At 37.1% G+C, this 24,976-nt stretch overlaps 1 pseudogene; it reads right to left on the reverse strand.

Annotated features, from left to right (window-relative positions):
• LOC105942594 (G1/S-specific cyclin-E2-like) overlaps positions 1-22,026 on the reverse strand; it is a 108,789-nt pseudogene extending 86,763 nt beyond the window's left edge.
• Positions 22,027-24,976: the final 2,950 nt, after the last annotated feature.

Below are 24,976 nucleotides of genomic sequence, written 5' to 3' on the forward strand. Positions count from 1 at the left end.
GTCCTTCCATTCAAGCTTAAGGGAAAAATCCTGCTTTAAAAAAACCTAATCTTGACATTGAGTATTATTTCTTTACATTTCTATTCTAACACTGTCCGTTAATTAAAAACAACATATTTCAACCTGGAGCTTTGAAAGATAACTTATTCCTATATCTGGGTTCCCCTTATAAAAAATAAAATGCATTTCTCGCTAAATTTTTAAAAATGTTTACTTAACTTTGTTCATATATGCACTTTATATGAGTTGTGGGATCTAACTCACAGTAAGTAATATCTACTCTCCCTAGTCTTTATCAAGAAAAATCCATAAAACTTGTTATAATGAGACCTTCAGAACTCAAGACAGCAGGATGTATAGCATAATTTTCACTGAACTCTTAACTCTGGCCATAAATGCATTAGTAACTCCATTTACTTCATAAAACTATCATTTACATTTATATTATGCTTTTAAAGAAGCTTGTGATAATAAATGGGATTCTCTCTGCTAGCTTTAAGTCAGGTGCACCAATTCTGAGTTTCTATACGTATTGCACTTTCACCCCTATGGTAATATGAGGAAATGTAGAACTTAGATTCACAAAAATGTCAAAAGGAGTGACTATTTAAGAAGTTGAATTGGGCATAGAGAAACGTATGCTTCTTTTCAAATTGCAAGTTCGAAAGAGTGATATTTGATTCAGCTCAGTCTTTCACAGAAGGACTATGTTGATATTGATACTTAAAGCCATAACTCCATGGTCCCAAAGTGGAAACACTCTAGACAGGCAGAACACAAAGAACATTTCTACGAAATAGTGTCTTGAATATGGCTGTTCTCTAAGACTCTTCTACTGTTTGAATCACTTATTTGATTTTTATCATGTAGCTTCATTCTTATCCATATCATTATTTACACCTTTCAGCATTATCTTTTATATTCACATATTCTTCTCTTCTATCAAAACATAAGCTCCTCTAAGTTAGACTAGAAGCCATTCATTTTTGTTTTTATAGGACCTAGTGAAACAATAAATATGAAATGAGTTTTTTAATGCTACTTGCAAAACAATTCTATTCTTGAAACACAAAAATGGAAGAAATTCACATCATGCAAGTAAAGAAATCATTGCACATTATGCCATTAACTGCTGCAAAGCCACAGGCATATTAAAGAGACATGGCTTCTCTAGCTTGCTGTTGATGATGAGGGCATGGGAACCCTCTCTCTGAACTGCAAAGAATAGAAGTGTTCACAGCCATTTACTATGAAATCAGAAAACCACTGGCATTGTCCTAGACTTTAGCATGAGTGCTTGTGACCAAATTCTTCTTCACTCAGCAAAGCCTGCTGGAATATCACACCCCTTAAGGAGATGATCCTATTTTATTTGGTAAAATCTTATCAGTCCTTTGCAATTGGGTCATTACAGATATCTTCCTCTGGAATTCACACCTTGAACTACCAGGCACTATAAAACACCCTTTCCCTGGTTATTATGGACTTGCAAAACATCACCTTAATTATTAAAGCAAAGCACAGATGATTTTTTATAGCCTTGATTTGGGAGGTATATCAAAGCCTGACTTTCCCATCCTAAGATTGCATGACATTCATGATGGTGCTCATAGTATTTTACAAAGACCATAAAAATGTAGTGCCTATGTTTTGATGCAAATATTTTAAAAAAAATCTAGAGTAGCAGTAGTAGCCCAGCAAATGAAGCTGAATCTTGAACACACTGTCTCCTGTGTTGGAGTGTCTGCTTCTCATCTTGGCTCTTCCTTGTTTCTGATTCAGCCTACTGATAATCCCCTTTGGGGGCAGCAGATGTTGATTGAAGTACTTGAGTCCCTAACACCTGAGGTCTGGGCTCCTTAATTTGGCCTAAGTCTCCATTGTTGTGGCCATTTGAGGACTAAACCAGTGAGGGGAGCTCTCGCTGTCTTTGTCTCTCCATCTCACTGCCTTTCAAAAAATCTCCAAAACATATTTTTGGAAAATGATGCATGCAAGGCTTTTCATAAACCATTAATGGAAAATGCTTTGAATGAAAATACTGTGAATTAGGCCCAGCGCCATGGCCTAGCAGCTAAAGTCCTTGCCTTGCACACACCGGGGATCCCATATGGGCGCCTGTTCTAATCCCGGCGGCCCCACTTCTCATCCAACTCCCTGCTTGTGGCCTGGGAAAGCAGTCGAGGACGGCCCAAAGCCTTGGGACCCTGCACCCATGTGGGTGACCCGGAAGAGCTGGCTCCTGGCTTCAGATTGGCTCAGTTTCAGCTGTTGTGGCCACTTAAGGAGTGAATCAGTGGATGGAAGATCTTCCTCTCTGTATCTCCTCCTCTTTGTATATTCGCCTTTCCAATAAAAATAAATAAATCTTAAAAAAAGAAAATACTGTGAATTAATTTAAGGTATTAACTAATTCTTTGGGATATTTTATGACAAAAAGGAATAAGAATATCAAACATAAAAATATTGATAAATTATTGGTATATGAGAGCTCACAATTTTATTGTATAATTACTCAAATTGTTTTTATCATGTTTGTATGTATAATATTGTGCTACCATTTTGATTTATTTAGTTTGTTTCATTCGAGAGCAATCTAAACACTTTATTTTGTATCCCACTGTATAATACATATGGTGTGTAACAAATATTCAATAAGTGTTTGCTGTTTTAATGAGCACATTTAAAAAATCACAGCATTAAGCATACATTTAAGCTTGTTATCTCTCTTTCTAATACATGTATATGTTTATAACTGATAATCTCACTATAGACACATTTACCTTTGCTGAAAAAGAAAATTATTTACTATTTTTCTGTGTGTAGCAAAATGAAGGTGAGATAACATATCAATACCTTCACATATTTTACAAATTTTTTAGGTAAAAAGTAGAGACTAGACATATCTAGCTCTTCACAAAATTGTCACTATGAAAGGGGAGAAGAAGAAATGATTGACATTTAAAGGACTCGCTCTCACAAGCATTTCAAGTAACAGAAAGTATTTACTTCATAACTTGGTCTTTCCATATCGATATAATAGCCATGGAAGAATACTATGAGTTGGCTTTTCAGTTTTATCTACTCAACTGTTTTTCCTACAAAACGATTTTTTATTTTGTGCTAGCGTGTGTGTATGTGCATGTATGTGGGGGGTGGGGTGGGGAGGACTACATATGGTTTCTTAAATAATCTACTTGGTTTTTTATTCAATTTTATTCAGGGTGGGAAGGATTGAGAGTCAGTGAAAAGTGGGTGTGGTCATTGTTTCCAAGTTTTCCATTTCTTTTCCCTTTATTGGGGGGAAATGGGATGCCAGGGGAGAAGCCACCAAAAAAAAAATAAGTTATAAATATGAAAAAGGGGCCCAGCATGGTTGCCCAGTGGTTTAAAGTCATTGCCTTGCATTCCCAGGATCCTATATGTGCACTGGTTCATATCTCAGTTGTTCTGCTTCCTATTCAGTTCCCTGCTTGTGGCCTGGGAAAACAGTTGAGGATACCCACCAAAGCCTTGGGATCCTGCACCTGCATGGGAGACCCAGAAGAAGCTCCTGGTTCCTGGCTTCAGATCAGCTTAGCTCTGGCCATGGTGGCTACTTAAGGTGTGAACCAATAGTGGAAAATCTCTCTCTCTCTCTCTCAATCCTTCACGCTGTAAATCTGAGTTTCCAATAAAAAATAAATTTAATATATATATGTATTTTTAAAACACATGTTTCAAAACCCTGAAATTACTAAATGTTTGTATATAAATATATATGGAATAAGAAGGTATATGTTATTGCAATATAATAGTCTAAAATTAAATGACAAAATATAAAAATTCAAAGGCCAAATTTTTTAAAGATTTATTTGTATTGCAAAGTCGGATATACAAAGAGGAGGAGAGACAGAAAGGAAAACCTTCCATCCGATGATTCACTCCCCAAGTGACCACAACTGCTGGAGCTGAGCCAATCTGAAGCCAGCAGCCAGGAGCTCTTTCAGGTTTTCCACGCGGGTGCAGGGTCCCAAGGCTTTGGGCTGTCCTCGACTGCCTTCCCAGGTCAAAAGCAGGGAGTTGGATGGGAAGGAAGGGGGGCTGCCAGGATTAGAACCGGCACCCGTATGGGATCCCAGCATATACAAGGCGAGCACTTTAACCACTAGGCCACTGTGCCAGCCCCCAAAGGCCAAATTTTAATGCAAAAGTCCACATAAATGAATGAAAACTGGAGATTATTATGCTTAATGAAATAAGCCAGTTCCACAAAAAATAAATAAGGTTTGTTTTATCTGATATGTGGTAGTTTATATAGAATGGAAAACAGCAAAAATTAAGAATGAAACTGATATCATGAGATTCTATTATTGCTAAAAGCATATATCTATATGCTTATTGAATAAGTAGTCTTTCTACTTTTTAATTGCTGAATGTTACACTAAGTTTGTGATTACAGATTAAATTAAGAACATGTTATTTCAAAACTAACAAAAGTGTAATGCAGATGGGATTGGTTATGGAGCAAGTGAGCGAAATATGGTTACCCTCTTAGAAATGTATTTCTACATGAAATCTCTTTCTGCATATTAATACTAATTATTAATAATTAATATTTTAAATCAATAAAATATATCAGTAATATATTATGTAAAGATCTTATACTGTAGCAATTTTAGTTTCACAGCAAAATTCTGATAAGAGTAGAGATTTCCAATAAAGCATTGTTCCCCATTGTTTGGCATCTTCAGCCAGTGTGGTGTGTTTGTTTTAATTGGTGAACCTAAGTTCACATAGTCCCTCCATTGTTTATGTTACGGGACACTCTTGGTATTGTATACCTTGTGTGTTTGGATTAATGTGTAATGTCATTACAGTATCAGTTTTATTGTTCATAAAAATCCTATTTCCTACCAATTCAGCCGTCCCAGCCTCCCAACCCCTGGCAAACACTGCTCTGTCTTTCACCTCTATACTCTCCCCATTTTTAGAGCCCTGTCACTGGAATTCAGTTATGTGGCCTTTTAAAATACTTCTTTCCCTTAGTAATACGTCTTTTTAGTAATGACTACTATGCCATTTCTGGATGCAGTTGAGTTCATTTGTCAGTTCTGCTACTGAAGGGTATCTCAGATGTTCTCACATTTCAGCAATTACAAACAAGGGAAGGAGAGTGATGAAGGGGGGGAGGGTCTGAGAACGGAGAGACAGAAGGTGGAATTGACAGAAATCAAGGGGAAGAGAAAATTGACAGCTGAAGCAGTGTTATCAACAGAGGCTTTCAAAAATCAGAGATTACAACAGAATGTTAATAGAATGAAAGAAACAAATCAGTCCAGAATGAAATAACTATAATTAGAGAAAGGAAATAATTGGAGATGCAATGTGCTTAAAAAGTTAAAGAAAAGGATTCAGCATTAGGAGCATGCTGTTCATCGAAATTCACCGAAGTATACAGAATTAGCTAGATGGATGCATGCTGAGAGCATGAAGAAATTCTTTCTGACTTCCTTTGTTTCTTCAGTACTGCAAGAAGCAGGATTATATCCTAAAGAAAATATTAGGGTGCTTCAACAAAGTTCAGGGGAGGTGGAACTGAAAGATGAGTTTACTTTAGTCTATTTTTAAAATTCATGCATAGTTTTTTTTAGTAACATGTATTTCCTGTAAGCTTTTAAATGAACCTTCATTTAGGAAAAGTATGTAAATATGAGGAAAGAAGAGAAGGTTTTAAAACACTAAAGTGGAAGAAAGGGCTAGAACCTCACGTTAGGCAATAGTAACATATCAATTGATGTTGGCAACCATGCATTTAAAATGGGAACTGTCAACATGGTTCTGAGCTTTTTGTTAGCCACCTGCCCTGCACTGACAGGGGTGCAGAGTAGACAAAAATGTAAATTGAACCAGGGTTACAGTTTGCCGAGCAAGTGCATTATTAACTGGGGTAAGGTCATAGTGGTTGAAGATGAATGAAAGCAAATACACAGCAGCAATGATAGGTTGAAGGATTTTAACACGGAAACATGGAAATGAAGACATAATAAGAGATACAGGAATATAAAAAAAAATGTGAAGATCAATGAGTTCTAAATTTTTGTTGGCCAAAGATAATTGGGATCATTGTAGTACAAATATAATGTAAGCAGTAGAGGTTGGGTTGAAAATGACATTAAATGCGGTTTGCCATTATATATAGTTTGCCCTTGCAGGTATAAAACCTATACTATGAGTATGGATATATGAATGTCAAAAGTAGAGTGGATTTCGTAACAATTTAGAAGGAACATTCTGAGGTCCTAAACAGAAAGACCATTCAGGGGCCCGGCACAGTAGCCTAGAGGCTGAAGTCCTCACCTTGTACACACCTGGATCCCATATGGGCGCCAGTTCTAATCTCAGCCGCCCCACTTCTCATCCAACTCACTGCTTGTGGCCTGGGATGCAGTCGAGGACAGCCTTGGGACCCTGCACCCAGGTGGGAAACCAGGAAGAAGCTCTTGGCTCCTGGCTTCAGATTGACTCAGCTCCAGCCATTCTGGCTGCTTGGAGAGTGACCCATCAGGTGGAAGATCTTTCTCTCTGTCTCTCCTCCTCCCTGTATATCCGCCTTTCCAATAATAATAAATAAGCCTTTAAGAAAAAAAGAAAATGGATAGTGGATATCATTTCAATCTTCTGGGAATTTAGACAATTAATATGCTTTTATTCCTTTTAAAAAATCTAGCACTTTAACTTGATGAATCTGAATGGTGAAATTGGAATAAAGATATTTGATAGAAAACTACTGAAAACAATCATAAGTCACTTTTGAAGAAAATCCAACAGTTACACTACGAGAGTATGAATGAAATAATTTGTGATTCTTACATCACAACTTAAGCATCCAAAGAAATTATCCTGGCTTGCTATTTACCCATTACAATGCAATTCTCTTTGTAAATACTCCTTGGTAATTGCTTCTTCTTCAGCACTGACACATTAATCACATACTCTGTTGTCACATGTTTTTTGGTTGCTCATCCAAAAGGCAATTAAATATACTCCTCAGTTTATGCTTTCTCCTTTTAGCAATTTTTTTTGGATTTTACAATGGTGTGAAAGTAACATGCATTCAGAAGAAATGGTACATTGAATTTGAATTCTGACCTTTTGCTTGGCTATTGATATGCAGTAGAGTAATCTGTTTCACTGTTGAGCAGTGACCCTTAATCACAGCTCCAAGATTACTTACATGATTAAAGGAATAAACAGTGGGAAGTGTTCCACTCTAAAATGAACTCTTTTAAGCATTAACATGAGATATTCAACACTTGATTGTAAAATACTTTTTAAAAAAGATTTATTTATTTTTATTGGAAAGGATATACAGAGAAGAGGAGAGACAGAGAGGAAGATCTTCTATCCTATGATTCACTCCCCAAGTGACTGCAAAGGCCAGTGCTACACTGATCTGAAGCCAGGGGCCTGGGACTCTTCCCAGTCTCCCACGCGGGTGCAGTGTCCTAAGGCCTTGGGCTGTCCTCAACTGCTTTCCTAGGCCACAAGCAGGGAGCTGGATGGGAAGTGGAGCTGCCGGGATTAGAACCGGCGCCCATATGGGATCCCGGGGTGTTCAAGGTGAGGACTTTAGCTGCTAGGCCACTGCGCCAGGCCCAATAAATCTTTTTAAAAAAAAAAGATACTTTCAATTTGTTATACCTGTAAATTGACTTATGCATTCATTTCAGCAGTCAATTCGGTCGATTTTAGAGTATTTATGCAGTTAATGACTTTAAACATAATCTGGCAAGCATGATCTAGTTAAAATCTTTATTGATTGTGGGTTTTTTTGTTGTTATTGTTTTCCTGCTCATTTTTGCAGAGAGAGACTGAGTACAATAGTGAAGGAATTAGTCTTAATTTCACACTTGATTGGCAGAGCCAGTCCTGAATCCGGAGCTTCTCCGTGCTAGTCCTCCTTCTATTGCAGTGCTACACTCTTGGAAAGTCCTTGGGAGACTTAAGATATCAAAAGGAATGATCTTTTAAGTCTTTTCAACTTCCACATTGTGCCCTGCACTAAGTTTCTAGAGAACAAAAAAATTGCATTAATCTCCCATGCCACCATGGCAGTCCTTATTTATTTATCCTCAAATTTTTATTTGTTATTTGAAAGACCGAATGGCACAGAGAGAGAGACTGAGACGCAGACAGTTTTATTTTCCATTCATGAATGGAAGACATCGGAAACTGCCTGAGCTGGTCAAGGCTGAAGACTGAAGCCAAGAACTCCATCTGGGTCTACAGCGTGGGTGGCAGGATCCCAAGATGTAGGCTGTTATCCACTGTCTTCCCATGGATCAGAAGCAGAGTGGCCATGGCTGAACTGAAAGTCTGAAACAGCATGCTGGTGTCCCAAGCAGCAACTTAGCACCCTGCACCAGAACATCTGCCCTATTTAACACCTGTATTCAAAAGTTAAAATATATCTATATATCTATATATATATATACATATATATATTTATACACACACATTTTATGCAATCCTGTAGATGACCTACTATTTTATCTTCAGGAGGGTCTGCCTGATATTTCTGTGCTGCCAGGCACTATGACAGAATGCTGTGTTGTGTATCAATGGCCCAGCAAAAGTGCAAAACTTAAACTTGAAGATTCTTCTAAATGCACATCAATTTTGCAACCTTAGCAAGTTAAATAAAATAAGTAAAATCAATCATTTCAACTGGGACTGGGTTTGAGAGCATTTGCATATTTACCAGGAGCAATGAAACAAATAATCTCTGAGAGGTTTGGTTGCTGTCAGCATTTGCTTGCCATCTGTGAGACGTACTATTGGATTGATTGGAGTGCAGATTTGTACATGGTATTTTGTGGGAGTCTATGATAATAGTAACACATGCCATATTATGTTTTAGTTTATATTTTAATCCTGTAAAACTCAGCAGACAATTATAGACAGCTCACATGAATATTCACCAGCCCCAATGCTTTTGTACTTTTTGCATTTTTATGTATATTTATAAATAATAATTATACCATTTTGCCTATGGTTTTCATGAAAGGATCTATCTAATGCACTTATTTCTTAATTAACACTTTGGGAAAAGTGTGATTTGTCAAAATATAAGAGGTTTGTATTAGGTTTGGGCAGAGCAGGATGCTGGCCTGGGTCAGAGAGAGTGAATCCAGGATGGGTCACATGGCTTTATCTGTTCAGGAATGTCTAGAATGCCCTACAAGAACCCTCAGGGCCTGTCTCAGTCCACTATGATGAGTACCCTGAGCTATATACAGATCACTTGCTACAGGTCATACTCATGACCTAGGATCTGTTGCATTCTTCCATGACCCGTGCCTAAGGTGTGTGAAAGTCCAGTGCTGTAATGCTGGGTGACCATTTCCCTCCTGCCTTGTGAACGTGTTTCTGGCCAAGTGGTCTCACTAGAGATCAGTCTATCAACTTTGCTAATAAAAGCTCAGACTAATAAAACTCTGCTTGAGCTAAAATCTTTCAATCGCCTCTTAAGCTAGTAGTTTGTAGATGAATTTTGTATATTTGTATTTCACAAATAATTACGTTGATAATTTTTATTTCAACAACCTGTGGTAAAAGAAATCATAATATGAAATAATTTATACTTATGTAACTTTCCAATAACATTTATCTGAAGACCTTTTTCTCAGTTTCTTAGTAAGGCTTTCCCAAAGCATGACCACAATGAATAAATATCACATTATGTGAGTTCTGATCTCCATATGTTTGATGAGGATGTTCACTTTTCCAAGACACTGTATTCATGGAGAAACAACATAATCAATAGACCATATTGCCTTTTTTCAAGCATATTGGAGTTTATATATTAAAGTAACATCTTTCCCTTTATTTCCTAAGGTAACTATGATGATTTAATGTAACTTAAACAGCAAAGTCACCTGGAGAGTGCATGTTCCTGGAGTGGGAATAGCCCAGTAAGGAAATAGTGGGCACTTACCTCTTGGCTTTTCGCTCCCACTGGAGAGCGTGAAAACCAAGACTGGGGCAGATATGGCTGGACAGAATGACACTCACCAGCATGTGCGTTGGCTGGATAGTGGGCCTGGTTGGGTTGAACCAGACTTCTGTGCCCATTGACATGTAGGAGAGCTGAATGGGATGTGGGACAGACTGGACCTGTCTGCTGTCTACATACTGGTAAGCACAGGAACCAGAGCAGGGGGCAGGTCTGGTGGGGGTTATTGTGGGTCGCTATGACTAGGCTGCAGATCCCACTGGTTTATGTGAGGGCGAGTGTGTGTTGGGCAGGATTGGGCTGGACTGCAACATCCATTGGTTCATGTGGAAGACAGGGTTGGAAACAGAATAACCCAGCAATTGCAACCACCAGTTGATTGGTGGACCCTGTACTGGCAAGCACACACAAGAATCAACACCCGAACTCAGAAACCAAGCATGAAGAGGAGTGCAGGTTCCATACTCTGACCATGGGTGCAAGTTTCAAAGCTGAGCCTCCTCAGAGGCTGGGATGGAGCAGTGGACAGCATACCCAGATGCACATGGAGCATATGGCGGTCCATTGGACCCTGCAGAGGATACCTGGTACACAACAGAGGATGGAGGATAGAACAAATCGATCAACTACCCCAGCCAACAGAGACTCTAAGGTGAACAATGTCAACCAGTGGCTTCTGCAGAGATTTCATCATGCTTGGAATGGCAAGATTGGTAGCAATTTGGAACTGTTGAACTATCAAAACTGCATGAGTAGGACCCTTGGAGCATGCCCCACATTGGGGACCTTGGATGGGTAGGAGGTTGGGTTGGGCTTCTCCATTTATCTTCCCCTTTACCCCAGATACAAACAAACAAACAAACAAACAAAGCAATAATGTGGAAATAGTCTTTTCCACTTTCCTGTAGCACTTGCCCCTTTGTGCCCTAATCAACTATGTAAAGATTGTCAAAATACTGCAATTTCAAAAAAAAAAAAAAGAAAGAAAAAGACCTAGTTATTTTCAATTAATCTTGATCAAAACTTCTGTGGAAAGAAATCTGCTTAGTTTTATTTCACAAAAGAAGAAATGGCTTTACAAAAAAATTTTCTTCTTTGTTTGAATATTAGAGTTTACAGATAGAGATACAGATAAAGAGAAAGAGTGGAAGAAACCTCTAATCTTTTATCCACTGTTTGAGTATACACATCACCAAGGCTTGGCCAGGATGAAGCAGCTAACTGGGAGCTTCTTCCAGGTATCTCGTATGGGTGCTACAGTCCAGACAATTAGCCCATTTTCTGTTGCTTGTTCCCAGGCCATTTTTAGGGAGCCGGACCAGAAGTGGAGAGAAGTGATACAAGGGCCAGTCCCCGTATGGGATGCAGGAGTTACAAGTGGTGGCTTTACTAGTTATTCCACAACACTAGGAACAAATTTAAAATGAGTCCCTAATACTGTTATACCGTAAGACCAAACCACTGATCAAATAGGTATTAGAGATAGCATGACATTTTGAAAGCGAAAAAAAAGCCAAAACATAAAATTATGACATGCCTGAATACAAATATCCTAAGAAACAATTATGTTTTAATCCTGCCAATTGCATACAAAATATTTGTCTTTGCATTGGCCATACTACATATTGACACAAATTGTTTCTCCCATTTAAAAAAAATCCATAACTTCAGGCTATAAAGTTTACCATGTTCCTCATCTAATCTAAACTGTATTGCATCTGTTGAGATGAGACATCTAGGGTCAATGTCATACTGAGAATGCCACCAGGAAGGGTGTACAGCTGGTTCAATCTTCCAGGTTTGTTGTGCAACACATTACCACTTAATGTAGTTGGACACATTACTTTTAAACTTACTGCTGCAGGTGGCACTATGTAGTCTTTGTGTGGAGTGCACTGTGCTGTGAAGTAATTATACATAAAGCCGAGGAGTTATTGCTTCCACTCATTTTTATGGAGTTGCACAGGTCAAGCCGTAGCACTGCACAACGACCTTCTTTATAAATTCTTACGCTATGTGGAAGGTGAATCTTCTTGTTAATACAGGCTGAAATTGGTCTCATTATCACACAATTTATAGTTTCCACAAAAGTCTCTCCCTCCTAACAATGATCCTAGACAGGGAAAACTCAACATACAGAGAAAATTACATGAGTTATGTCGTACTCTCTGGGAAAAATAGCTCACTTTTAAACAGATGACTACAGACTAATGGAGACATTCATAAATAAACATAGAATGGTATTATATTGTAATGGCATGCTTCAATCAAAGACCTATTAAAATTCACATCTGTCTGCTTTTCATGTAAAATGGTAAACTTCTCTGGAGTAGTGGCAATGTTTCAGTCTTACAAATGTCTGGAGCGGGTAGAATTACATCATAAATTTTATTAAAATGATTCTTGAAGTTTTCTGTAGCTGGAGATGACACAAGCAAATGGAAATCAGAGGCAATAAAGCACGTTATGAAAACTTATGTAAATGAGATGTGAGCCACAAAACAGATGTCTCAGTTTGAGGTTGACAGTTGCATTAACCTGGGCTGAGATTTACGCCTTCAGACTCTTGAGGGACACTGCTAGGACTTTATTAAAAGGGGTTAGGGAGTTACAAAATCCATCCCATATCCTTTTTAGTGTTCGCCATAATGATGTTGATTAAACTGTACACAGTCCTCATATCTGAATGTGATTTTAGTTATTTTAGAAAACTCTGGTGTTGACTTCATAAAATCTTAAAAAAAATCACTTCAGGAGATTTTATATACAGCAGACTAAATTAGTAGAATCTTTGCACTATTGCAAAATTTAGCATCCCAAGTGTCTCAAGTGTTAAATGCTGCAAAGACACTACAAGCTGAGTTTTAAAAAATCTCCAAGACCCAATAAATCCTAACTAATCACATTTAATTGGGCAGTTTATGTTTGTCAGTCTCTGACTCACATACGTGATCACATTTCAACTTAAGATACCCTAGGAGCTAAGCCTTTGTTATCAGCAAACTAGATTTTCAGATACAGTGCTTCATGATGTCAAAATTTTATACTGGAGTGTTTTTTTTTTAAAACAATTTAGGTTCTTAAAAATACTCTTTTTGAAATTAATATTTTTCAAATGCATGCCCCACCAAAAGGTTGTTTTTTACCCCATCCCCACACACATGCAGATATACTTCTACCACTTCATTATCCATGCAATATCAGCAGCACAACTCACAAGACAGGATAGTTTATTCATTCATTCTGTATAAGAAGTGATATTGAAGGACATTAAATTGCAATTTGAGGCTGACATTGTGGCATAATGGGGAAATCTACTGCTGGTGGAAAGCTTCCAATTTGGACGTATGCAAGCAGATCACAGCTGCTTACTTCTTGTCCAGCTCCCTGCTAATGCACCTGGGAAAGTGGTAGATGATGGTTCAAAGGCTTGATGCTCAAGTGCGATACTTGTTAGAAGTCCACACTTCTGGTTTGGTCAGTTGCCATATGGAATGTCAATCATCAACTAGAAGACCTCTGTCTCTCCTTCTACACTCTATCTCTCTGCTGATAACTAATTTTTAAAACATTCTATTGCTTAATGTGAAAGATTGAAGAAAACTACTTGATCATAGGATAGTTTTATTTTAGATTTTTGAGGAACTCTGTATTTCCTATATTGGCTGCACTAATTTATATTCTGAACAATAGTGATGAGTTCTATTTACTCCATATTTTCATCAACATTTTTTCTTTTTGATAACAAACATCCATAGTTGTGTAGGTTATGTTTCATTGTATTTTGATGTAAATTTCTCTGATTAGTGATGTTTAATGCTTTTTCATACATTGTTAACTATAGTTTTTCTTTTGAAAAATGTTCATTATATTTTTTTGACCAGGTCTAAATTGCATTTTCTGGATTTTTTTCTTCCTATTAAATCACTTGAGTTCTTTATATTTCCTGCATATTAATTTCTGTATATATAGAGAGTTTGCAAATATTTTCTTCTATTTGATAAAATATCCATTTACTCTCTTGAATGCTTACTTTATAGAAATAGTTTAATATAATTGCATTTATCTATTTTTATTCTAGCATTAATGAGATATTTATTACTTTTATGTTGATAACAATGACAAAAACTGGTTTATGAGCCAGTTTAAGGCACTCACTAACACTCCACTTTTCAAACACTCTTCATGTGTTTAGTTACTTCTAAAATACTTATGACGTTTAAGTGTGCATACTCTTTCCCTGCTTTGGCTACACCTGCACTTGGTTTTGAACAATATTCACCCACAAAGGTAATGTGTCTCTCTTTAAAATGTCCCTTAACAACATCTGCAAGACATAATGGGTTTACAAATTATATATATATATTTCTTTGAATAACTAATTTATTCAACAAACATGTTAGAAATCAATACTGTTTACAAAAACATTTCTTTTTTGTTGTCTTTTTATTTACGATATTTTAAACTATACAGAAAGGTGCAAAGACATTCTCCAAATGCTACAATGGGTGCCAGGTGGGTAGAAACTCAATCCAGGTGTCCCACGTGGATGGCAGGGGACAGGAACCCCAATACTTGAACTGTCACTGTCACCTCCCAGGATCTCCATTGACAGGAAGTTGAGATAAGAAGCCATGTATCAAATTCAAACATAGTATCAGAGGTGGACATTGTGACCTCTAAGCCAAATGATAGTTTTCTAAAAATAATTTTAGGGTCATTATCATCAACTTATTTTGTCAAAATTAAAAAAAAATAGTTTATAAATCTACAAATGAAGGGTATCTATTTTGAGTATAACCTTTATAGAGCCTTTAGGCACCATAAATAAATCCTTAATTAGCTTATTGTCTCCATGAATAATCAAGGTCCTCTGAATTACAATAAAATTCTCAGCATCTCAACATTTTATAGCTTCTTAGCTCTTAAGTGACATGTAGGTTATTGGGTCATATTCTAACTAATGATTATTATGTCAATAGTGTCAACAATGCTCTATTTACATGAATAAATTATAATATATTTTCACAATTTATACAATTTTGTGAGTAATTTAAGCTAAAATTTATGAATTTCAAAATGAAAAGTACTGGTAATAATAAAACAGCTGACTCAGCAGGAATGATAATGTGGATAGACTTTCCCGTTTTTAGAACTCACATTAGGAGTGCTCATTTAGCTCAGTGTTTAAGATGCTGCTAAGGGGGGCCTGTGCATTAGCTCACAGGCTAATCCCGCACCTTCAGCGCTAGCATCCAAACAGGTGTTTTCACTACATAGAAAACTTTAGAAGAAGCTCCTGGCTTCAGATCAGCTCAGTTCTGGCCCTAACGGCCTTTTGGAGAATGAACCAGTATGTAGAATCTCTCTCTTCTCTTTCTAATTCTGCCCTTTCAAGTAAAATTAAAGAAATCTTAAAAAAAAAAAGAAGATACTGCTTGGGATGCCCACATCTATTGGAATTTCTGGGTTGAAATCTCACTTTGCTTCCAGCCAATAAACACTAAAAAGAAACAGGTGAACACTCAAGTACATAGATCCTTTTTATCCACTTGGGAGACCTGGAGTGAGCTCTAGGCTCCTGGCTGCAGCCTATCCCAACTGCAGCTGTTGTAGACATTTGAGTTGTTATCAGCAAGAGGAAGTTTCTCACCCCTCCCTTTATGCATGTCTCAGACATTTTATTATATATATTTGTTATTTTTCATAATAGATCCGTAGGCATAGGGATTCCCCTTCTTCACCTCATTTTTCCAACACTGTTTTCTCCCAATATTATTACAATAGTAAGGACCATCAGAACTAGTCATAAGTCCTAAATGCTGCAGTCTAAGTGTACTGTGGCATCGTAGGCACAGGCAATGGTAGAAAGCCTAGTATCCTAATGGCAAGGTATAATTACTGGTTTTATTGGGAGCCTTCATTTTAATTTTTGATATTATTGTTTGTGCATTTTGAGTCATATGATTACTACTGCCTCTATATCCAAAGGAAGTAAAATCAGTATGTTAAAGAAACACCTGTACTCCGAGGTTTATTGTAATGTTATTTACCATATCTGAGGAACGGGAGCAATGTGATCACTGATGGATGAATGAACGAATGAAACAGAATAAATCTATACAATTATTCAGACCTCAAAAAGGCTATGATCCTATTCATATGTGACGACATGGAAGGACCTGGAAAACAACATGTTGATGAAATATCAAGAAATGAATGGCCAAATAATTAGAGAATGATTTCACTATCACATGGAATCATTAAAGATATGTTTTCATACATGGAGAAAATTGGATTGAGACTGAGGAAAATAAGGAGCAAAGGAGAAGATCTGTGGATTCTAAGTTAGAGTTAGATAAGAAGAGTAAGTTTGTTCCTATTTTTCACAATATGGTGCCCATAGTTAGCAACAATTTAATGTATATATCAAAGAGATAGAAGAGGAAATTTCCTCACCATAAGGAAATGATGAATGTTTGGGGTGATGGGTATACTTTACTCCTAACTCTGATTTGATGATTGCATAAGGTATATATGTATCAAAGTAGCACATTATAATTCATAAATATGCATACATATGTGAATTAATATACTGTATATTTTAATAAGCTTTCAGATTATTTTTCTTGCTACTTGGAAAAAATCATTTGAATTTGCAATGATGATTCTTGATAATTCTGTGGGGAATTGCAAACTATTTCTAATTCACATTCTAACCTGCCTAATTTGTCACATAGATTTATTTCTTCAATGCAGGTCTCACAGCATCAGGAAAATATTTCAAGAATTGTAATATTAAATATCACATAACAAACCAGTCTAAATTGCATTTACTTATAACAATAACCATTTATTTTATGATTATGGTCTACAGATTGACTGAAGTTTGAATATTGTTTTTTTTTAATTTTTTGAAACTGTCTTTTTCTTTTTTAAGATTTATCTATTTTTATTAAAAGTCAGGTATACAGAGAAGAGGAGAGACAGAGAGGAAGATCTTCCGTCCAATGATGCAGTTCCCAAGTGAGCCGCAACGGCCGGTGCTGCACAGATCCGAAGCCGGGATCCAGACCTCTTCCGGGTCTCCCATCGAGCTCCCTGCTTGTGGCCTGGAAAAGCAGTCGAGGAAGTTTGAATATACTAATGAGAGTCTGACCATTCACGTTGTCTCAGTTTGTAGGTTGACTGAGGTTAGTTTTCAATGGCAAACAGAACTCTGATATGCTGCATACTTGAGTCTCATGCTGTAGGTTGGCTGAGCTTGTTTCTTAGTGGTAAGGAGAGCTCAGATATGCTACATGTTTAAGTTTTGGGAGCTCAGACCCAAGGGACAGGACTTACCTGTGTTCAAATAGCTCTCACTGCCTATAACCGAGGTATAAATGATGTTAGTACATACTAGATCTCTGCTTTTAGGGCTGACATAGCAGCACAGTAATTAAGCCTCTCCTAGCAGTGCTGGCATCCTATATCCGGTTCAAGTCATGGCTGCTCCACTTCAGATCCAGCTCCCTGATTATAGCTTGGGAAGGGAGTCGACAAAGACCCAAGTCCTTGGGCCCCCACACCCATGTGGGAAACCTGGACAAAGCTCCCAGTCTCCTGGCTTTGGAACATTCAGTCATTCTGGATATTTGCAGAATGAATCTGCAAAAGGGTAGATCTCTTTCAGTCTTTCCTCCTCTTTCTGTTCCTATGCCTGCCAGATAAAAATGAATTGATTAAAAAGAATTTCTGTTGTGCCATGGCTACTAACAGCTTTCCAGCGAAGAAAATCCCATGGCTGATTTCAATACCACTATGTGCAACAGTGTAGGTATATAGATGAACATACACACACACACACGTATATTTACAATAGATGCATTGTTTAATGGAAGTCAGCATACTGAAAAGTGAAAATACATTGCAGGACATATCTCCACTCCAAGATAAAAGGAGGATTCCCAATGAACTGTTAAATGTACCTTGATAATATGGTAATAAACTTTTACTCTTGCCAATACCTACAATGTAAATAGCACAATGTACATGTAAATAGCACAATGTTAAACTTGTAACTTTTATTAAAGGACTATACTACTGTAATAATATGGGAGAAAATTGAGAGGGAGAATGGGAAGAGAAAAGGAGGAATCCCCATACTTATAAAAATGTTTTTCTGCCAATGTATTTTGTAAATGAGTGATTATTTCTGACCTTTAATACAAAATAATGCAGACATCATTGAAAAATAACCCTTAAATAAAAAATACAAAGTTTGACTGTTTTTCATATTTTAATATTAATAAAGTAACTGATGAATAAATGTCAATTATCTGCCCTTATTAACCACGGGGATAACCTTGGTGATATTTTGTACTAAAGATTTATTTATTTATTGACTAAGAGGGGGAGAGAGAGAGAGAGAGAACTCTTTTGTCTGCTAGCTGAAAGAATGACTACAGGGCCCAGCGGTGTGGCCTAGCAGCTAAAGTTCTCACCTTGAACGCCCTGGGATCCCATATGGGCGCCGATTCTAATCCCGGCAGCTCCACTTCCCATCCAGCTCCCTGCTTGTGGCCTGGGAAAGCAGTCGAGGATGGCACAAAGCCTTGGGACTCTGCACCCACGTGGGAGACCTGGAAGAAGTTCCTGGATCCTGGCTTCGGATCGGCATAACACTGGCTGTTGCAGCCACTTGGGGAGTGAATCATTGGATCGAAGATCTTCGTCTCTGTCTCTCCTCCTCTTTGTATATCTGACTTTGTAATAAAAAATAAATAAATCTTTAAAAAAAAGATTAAAAAAAAAGAATGACTACAATAGCTAGAGCCAGGTCAAGCTGAACTCAGGAACCCAGAACTCCATTTGGGTCTCCCATGAGAATGGTAGCATCGAAGAACTCATGTCATGATTTGTTTCTTGTCAGGCCCATTATCAGGAAGCTGAATTAAAGGCAGGATATTGGCAGGATATCGGGGACTCTGTTACCCCGGCATGGGATGAAGTAGTCCACATAATGGCTTAACAGTTATTCCATAATGGCCACTCTATGAGGAAAACTTTGCCGTTCTGGTTGCCTCTTGCCGAAAAAAGTTTTAAAATGATTATGCACTATGCAATATGATTGGAAAGGATGGGCTAATGACTCTCAGCCAGTTGAACTGCTGAGTGCCTGTAAATGTTAGAGCTAACAGAGTGCAACCAAAGACATTACAAAAGTGGCTTCAATATTTTCTTCCCCCAAACCTCATATGTCACTGAAGTAGGGACAATAAGCTGTCTCTTGATGGATCAAATATAGGGATATGGTTTTAATTATTTATTACTGAAATTCAAGGAAAAAGAAAGATGCCTCCAAAAATTAAATAGTTTCCATTTAATGTTTTCTAGAAAGAAAGACAGGGACAATGGTCCAGGGCTAGCAGATGATCCCAATAGCTCATCATATGAACATCCAAAAAACTCGTCAATTGAACTCAGTATGCAAAATCTAGTACATAGAGCACTTATTTCCAACAATGTGTATTTTGCTTACTGTCTCCTATATATGCAACCTTTTTATGACATCTCATCAGTACTGGATCATTCATTAATGATGCCATTTTGACTGAGCATAACTACAGGAAGTGTATGAACAGTATTTGTCCAGGTACAACGGATAGACTATGTCAAAAACATTTTTGTTTATATGGGAAAGGTATTCTTAACCAGGGTGTTAGCAAGATAAAATCTTTTGCCTTATTTTCATGCATCTTTGTTCCTCATGGGTTTGATTGGGGATGTCTTTCATTGGATAGGTGGATCTTTGAAATCAACCAAAAGAATTACTATATTAGAAAAGTAAAATGAAATTTCTCAATTATGAAAGGAGATCTATTTATAAAAGCAAAGGAACAGAAGGGCAATCAGATAGTCAAAAATCATCATGCCTCTTGGCAACATTTTTTTAGGTTTTTCATTTCATTGTATATTTCACATATGAATGCAGTTATGATGAAAGTCAGATTTATACAATGTCTTCTTACTGACTGATTACCTGGAGCTATTTTTATTCATGAAATTATAATTAGTGTCTAAAAGCAATTATAAGCTTATAAACTATAGCTTAGATCTTTACAGAGGAATATAAAACAAAAGCATGTGAATTTTCAGGAAACAACTATACCACTTTCATAGAAGTTTTTAAATTTCAGTATAACAGAAAGATGAGAAAAGAAATTATGCATGAAAGGAGACTAATTTCTTAATAATTTTTTCTTGTCTCCAGTGCTATCAGTTTCTCTTTGTAACACATTCATATTATGTAATACTCTTTGAAAGGTTTATTAACTTAATCAAAATATTTGCTAAGAGTACAAATGTTCATTCAAAATTAGACTGTTTTTACATTATGTATTAACTCAATGTGAAAATAACTTTTCATTTAAACCAATAGAAAATATCAATACAAGAAAATTCAACATTATTTTGGGACATGCAAATGTCCTTGATTAAATCACTAATCTGAAAAAATTGATGGATTTTACTTAATTAGCAACTATGCATTATAAATGCATGAAGAGTGAAAAACTGAAGCAGCAATGATTGAGTACTTTTCACTACACTGACCAACGGCACCATCCAGTCTACGCATGCTGAAATGTCTCATTCCAAACCTGAAGCTTTCTTAACCACCTGGGTGGAGGCAAAATGGCACAGCACAGCAGCAGCCAGGATTCTGGACTGGAATCTGAGGAATCCATGGCCAAAACACACAAATCTAAAAGCTGAGCTATTTGAATGAACGTTTCCTGAGAATATTGAGGTAGAAGAACTTTAGGAGCATCTTTTTTTTATATTTTTCTTAATTATTTTGCATTATGTGACAGTTTCATAGGCTCTGGGAATCCCCCCTCCCCCACCTCTCCCCTCCCCCCTGGTGGATTCCTCCACCTTGATGCAGTATTACAGTTCAAATTCAATCAAGATTCTTTCCTTGCAGACATATACCAAGCATAGAGTCCAGCTACTTATTGTCCAGATGGGTTGAACAGTTTCTTGGGGAGACCATTTCTGGTCTGAAGTTAGAGCTGGTATAATATCATCACAGTCAATTAAGAGTCCCAATATAACATCAACAGCAATTTGCAATATTATGGAATTGACATGGTTTTGAGTAACCAGTATGTTAAAAAAAAAAAAAGCAAGTCCTAACCACAACCTATGATTAGCTCATTGACATCTCAATTTTAGTTTATATACAGGACCGGACCAGCTGCTATATACCTTAAAATGGCTATAGGGTACCATAGGAGCATCTTTAAGAGCATCAACTTGAAGAAAGAGGTTCAGCCATGAGATGATCGTTACAGGACATAGTTCCCAGTTTAAAGCCTTTAGTATAATGAGTTCCATCCTTAAGCTATATTATTCACTGCAAGAACCATCAGTGACATAAGCAAACTTCTGGAGTTTAGGAGAATAGATTTCCTCAGGTTTGGAAGCAATGAATAATGAGGTAATTTCAATGAGCTGAAGCATATTTTTGTTTATATCAAAAAGTCTCTGTGAAGTGCATGTACTTCGCATACCTCTAAAAGCCAGTCCAGAAGTATTGATCTCATTTATGATTCTAAGTCATAATGCAGAACTTTAAAATGCTTGTCATGAACATATCTGCTTTCCTTTTTTTAACATGTTTAACTAAACCTCTTTTGAACATCTCCAGCTTAAGTCAGGCAAAAGTGAGGGATTAATAAAAAGGTTTGTGAATCTGTAATGTGTAAATCTGGAGCAATCACTAGTTCCTGTTTTTTTTTTTTTTTTTTTTTTTTTTAGGTTCTCAATAATAATGCAAGGACTGACTCCCCCAGACAATACAGGTGGCCAGCAGTTCCTAATCTCATACTGATGCTTCTTGGTGACCTTTTGCTTTTTTCTTTTTCTGATATCATGGGCTGTTTTTCTCCTCTTGGCTTGGATTATCTTGCTTCTGGTGGAGAATCCATCTGACTGGGCTGGAGCTGCTGCTTAGCTTGTAAACAGCTACTGCATCTTGACATTCTCTTCTTTCAGGTGTAGAAAAACACGCCATACTCGCTACCGCTCGGTTCTCCCCTGATATTATTTTGATTTTTCAAAGCTTTGACTTTTTTTGTGGCCTATAATATGATCAATCCTGGAGAATTTTGCACAAACCAATGAAAAAGTTTATTCTGTTTGTAGCATGAAAGGTTTTGTAAGTCATGAATTAAGTCCATTTGTTCTTTGAGTAAGCTCTGTTTTTCCCTTGCTGAGTTTTTGCCTCATTGATCTGCCCATTGAGGTTAGTGGGGTGTTAAAGACACTCACTATTACTATATTAGAGTCTATTTATCCCTTTAAACCTACCAATGTTTGTTTCATATAGTTAGATGCCCGGGCATTTGATGTACATACTTTTATTTTCACAATTCCTTTTTGCTGAATGGATCCCTTGATCACTATAGGTGTTGTTCGTCATTTCTTTTAATGCTTTTAATGTCACAGTCTATATTACCTGATATTAGAATGGCTACACCAGCTCATTTTTACTTTCCATTAGCCTAGAAGATCATTTTCCCATTCTCCTGCTTTCAATTTCTATATATCTTTGTTGGTAACATGTGTCTCCTACAGACAAGAGAGATGGTTCCTATTTTTCAGTTTGGTTTGTTACTCTATCTTGTTTGACTGATGAGTTTAATCCATTTATTTACATTCAGGGTTAATACAGACAGGTGTTGATTAGGTCCTGTGTTTTAGTAATGGGTTTCTCATTGTTTGATTTAGATTTCTTCTGTCACTGTATTGAGATGTCCTCCATGTTTACCTCTAGATTTGGTAGGTGCTATTCTTTTCCTGTCTGTAGCACATCTTTGAGCAATATTTGTAGGGCAGGTCTGGTAAAGATGAATTCTTTCAGTTTTTGTTTGATATGAAAATCCTTTATTTCATTTTCAAGTACAAAGGAAATCTTATTTAGATCTCATGGAACACATACTCTGGAGATTAGGATTCGATTCCTTTGTTAAGACTACACATGACCTTCAAACTTTTGGAAGAAAATGTCGGAAATACTCTACAAGATCTAGGGGTAGGTCCTGACTTCCTAAAAAGGACACCAAAAGCATTAGCAATCTAAACCAGAATAAACAAATGGGACCTCATCAAACTAAGAAGCTTCTGTACAGCGAAGGAAACAATCAACAAAGTAAAAAAGCAACCCACAGAATGGGAGAAGATCTTTGCGCACGACATAGGTGACAGAGGGCTAATTTCCAGAATATACAAAGAACTACAAAACAACCAAAATGTCAAAACAAACAAGCCACTCAAGAAATGGGCACGGGAAATGGGCACGGGAAATTTCCCTGGCAATAAGGGAAATCCAAATTAAAACATCAATGAGGTACCACCTAACGCCAGTAAGACTGGCCCACATAAATAAAAGCACCAACAACACTTGTTGGCGAGGTTGTGGGGAAAAGGGAACCCTACTCCACTGCTGGTGGGGCTGCAGGTTGGTACAGCCTCTATGGAAATCAGTATGGAGAACATTCAAACAACTCAAAATCGACATATCGTATGATCCAGCAATAGCACTCCTAGGAATATACCCAAAACACCTGTTTTATGAGAAGCCAATATGCACCCCTATGCTCATAGCAGCACAACCAGTAATTGCAAAAACATGGAAGCAACCGAAAAGCCCATCAGCAGAAGACTGGATAAGAAAGCTATGGTTCATCTACTCCATGGAATACTACTCAGCTATTAAAAAAAACAAAATGCAGTTCTTTGTGGCCAAATGGGCCAAACTGGAAACCATAATGTTAAGGGAAATGAGCCAATCCCAAAAGGTTAGATACCACATGTTTGCGTTAATTTAAGAGGATATGATGTTATGTAAAACATGTTATTTTATGTATATTATGTTATATGTTGTGTATAAACTAAAACTGAATTGACAATGAGGTGATCACAGAAGATGGTTAAGAAATTGCAATTGTTTTTAACATACTGGTTACTCAATACTATAACTATTAGTTACACAACGAAGTTAATTGTTGCTGAGGGTATGTTGGAGCCTTTAATTGATCGGGTTGATAATCTGATGGTTCTGCCCTCGGACCGGACAGGGTCTCCCCAGGAAGCTGAGGAACTAGATTGGACTATAAGATGTTGGACTCTATAGTTTATGCTTCCAATGGGGGAATCTCAACTGTACTTGATCAGTGGATATGCAACAAGGTGGAATATTCCACATGAGGGGAGGGCGGGGGGAGGGGTGGGGTGATTCCCAGTTCCAACGAAACTGTATCACATAATACAATGTAATCAATGAATAAAAAAAATCAAAAAAAAGACTACACATGAGACATTGGCATCCCATATCAGAGCGCCTGGGTTTATGTTCTTGCCCCACTTTTCTAGTTGCCTGTGAATTCATGACCTAAGAAGTGTATCACTCAGACGGTGAGGCCTCAAGTACTTGGGTCCCTGTCACCCAATCATATCAAAGACATGAACTGAATTCCACACATTTATCTGTGTGCTATCTCAGTCCCGCAGTTTCAAGCATTTACAGCGTTTGCACCATTTGTACAGTGAACCAGAGGATAGAGTTCTTTTTTCTGTGTCTCTCTCTTTCTTTTTTATCCTCTACCTCTCAAATACAAGAAATACAGACATACATATAAATGTATATATATATATATATACACAATAACAAAGAGCAACAATGAAAAGAATTGCTTACTATACTATTTATGAATAGTATTTCATGTGACAGAGACACACAGATGTTTAGATATAGATGTAAAGTAATATTTCTTGAAAAACTAGACTATATTTGAATCAGTTTTTAAAATTGTTACTCATTGACAGTTTGGAAACATACTTTTTTTTTTGGTTGGTTGGTTTTAAATCTATGGAAGATAAAGGTGTTGGGAAATCTAACCTAATAAATTATCTCCTTTCTTATCCCTAATA

This window comes from Ochotona princeps, chromosome 11 (assembly GCF_030435755.1).
Source record: "Ochotona princeps isolate mOchPri1 chromosome 11, mOchPri1.hap1, whole genome shotgun sequence".
Classification (NCBI taxonomy): Eukaryota; Metazoa; Chordata; class Mammalia; order Lagomorpha; family Ochotonidae; genus Ochotona; species Ochotona princeps.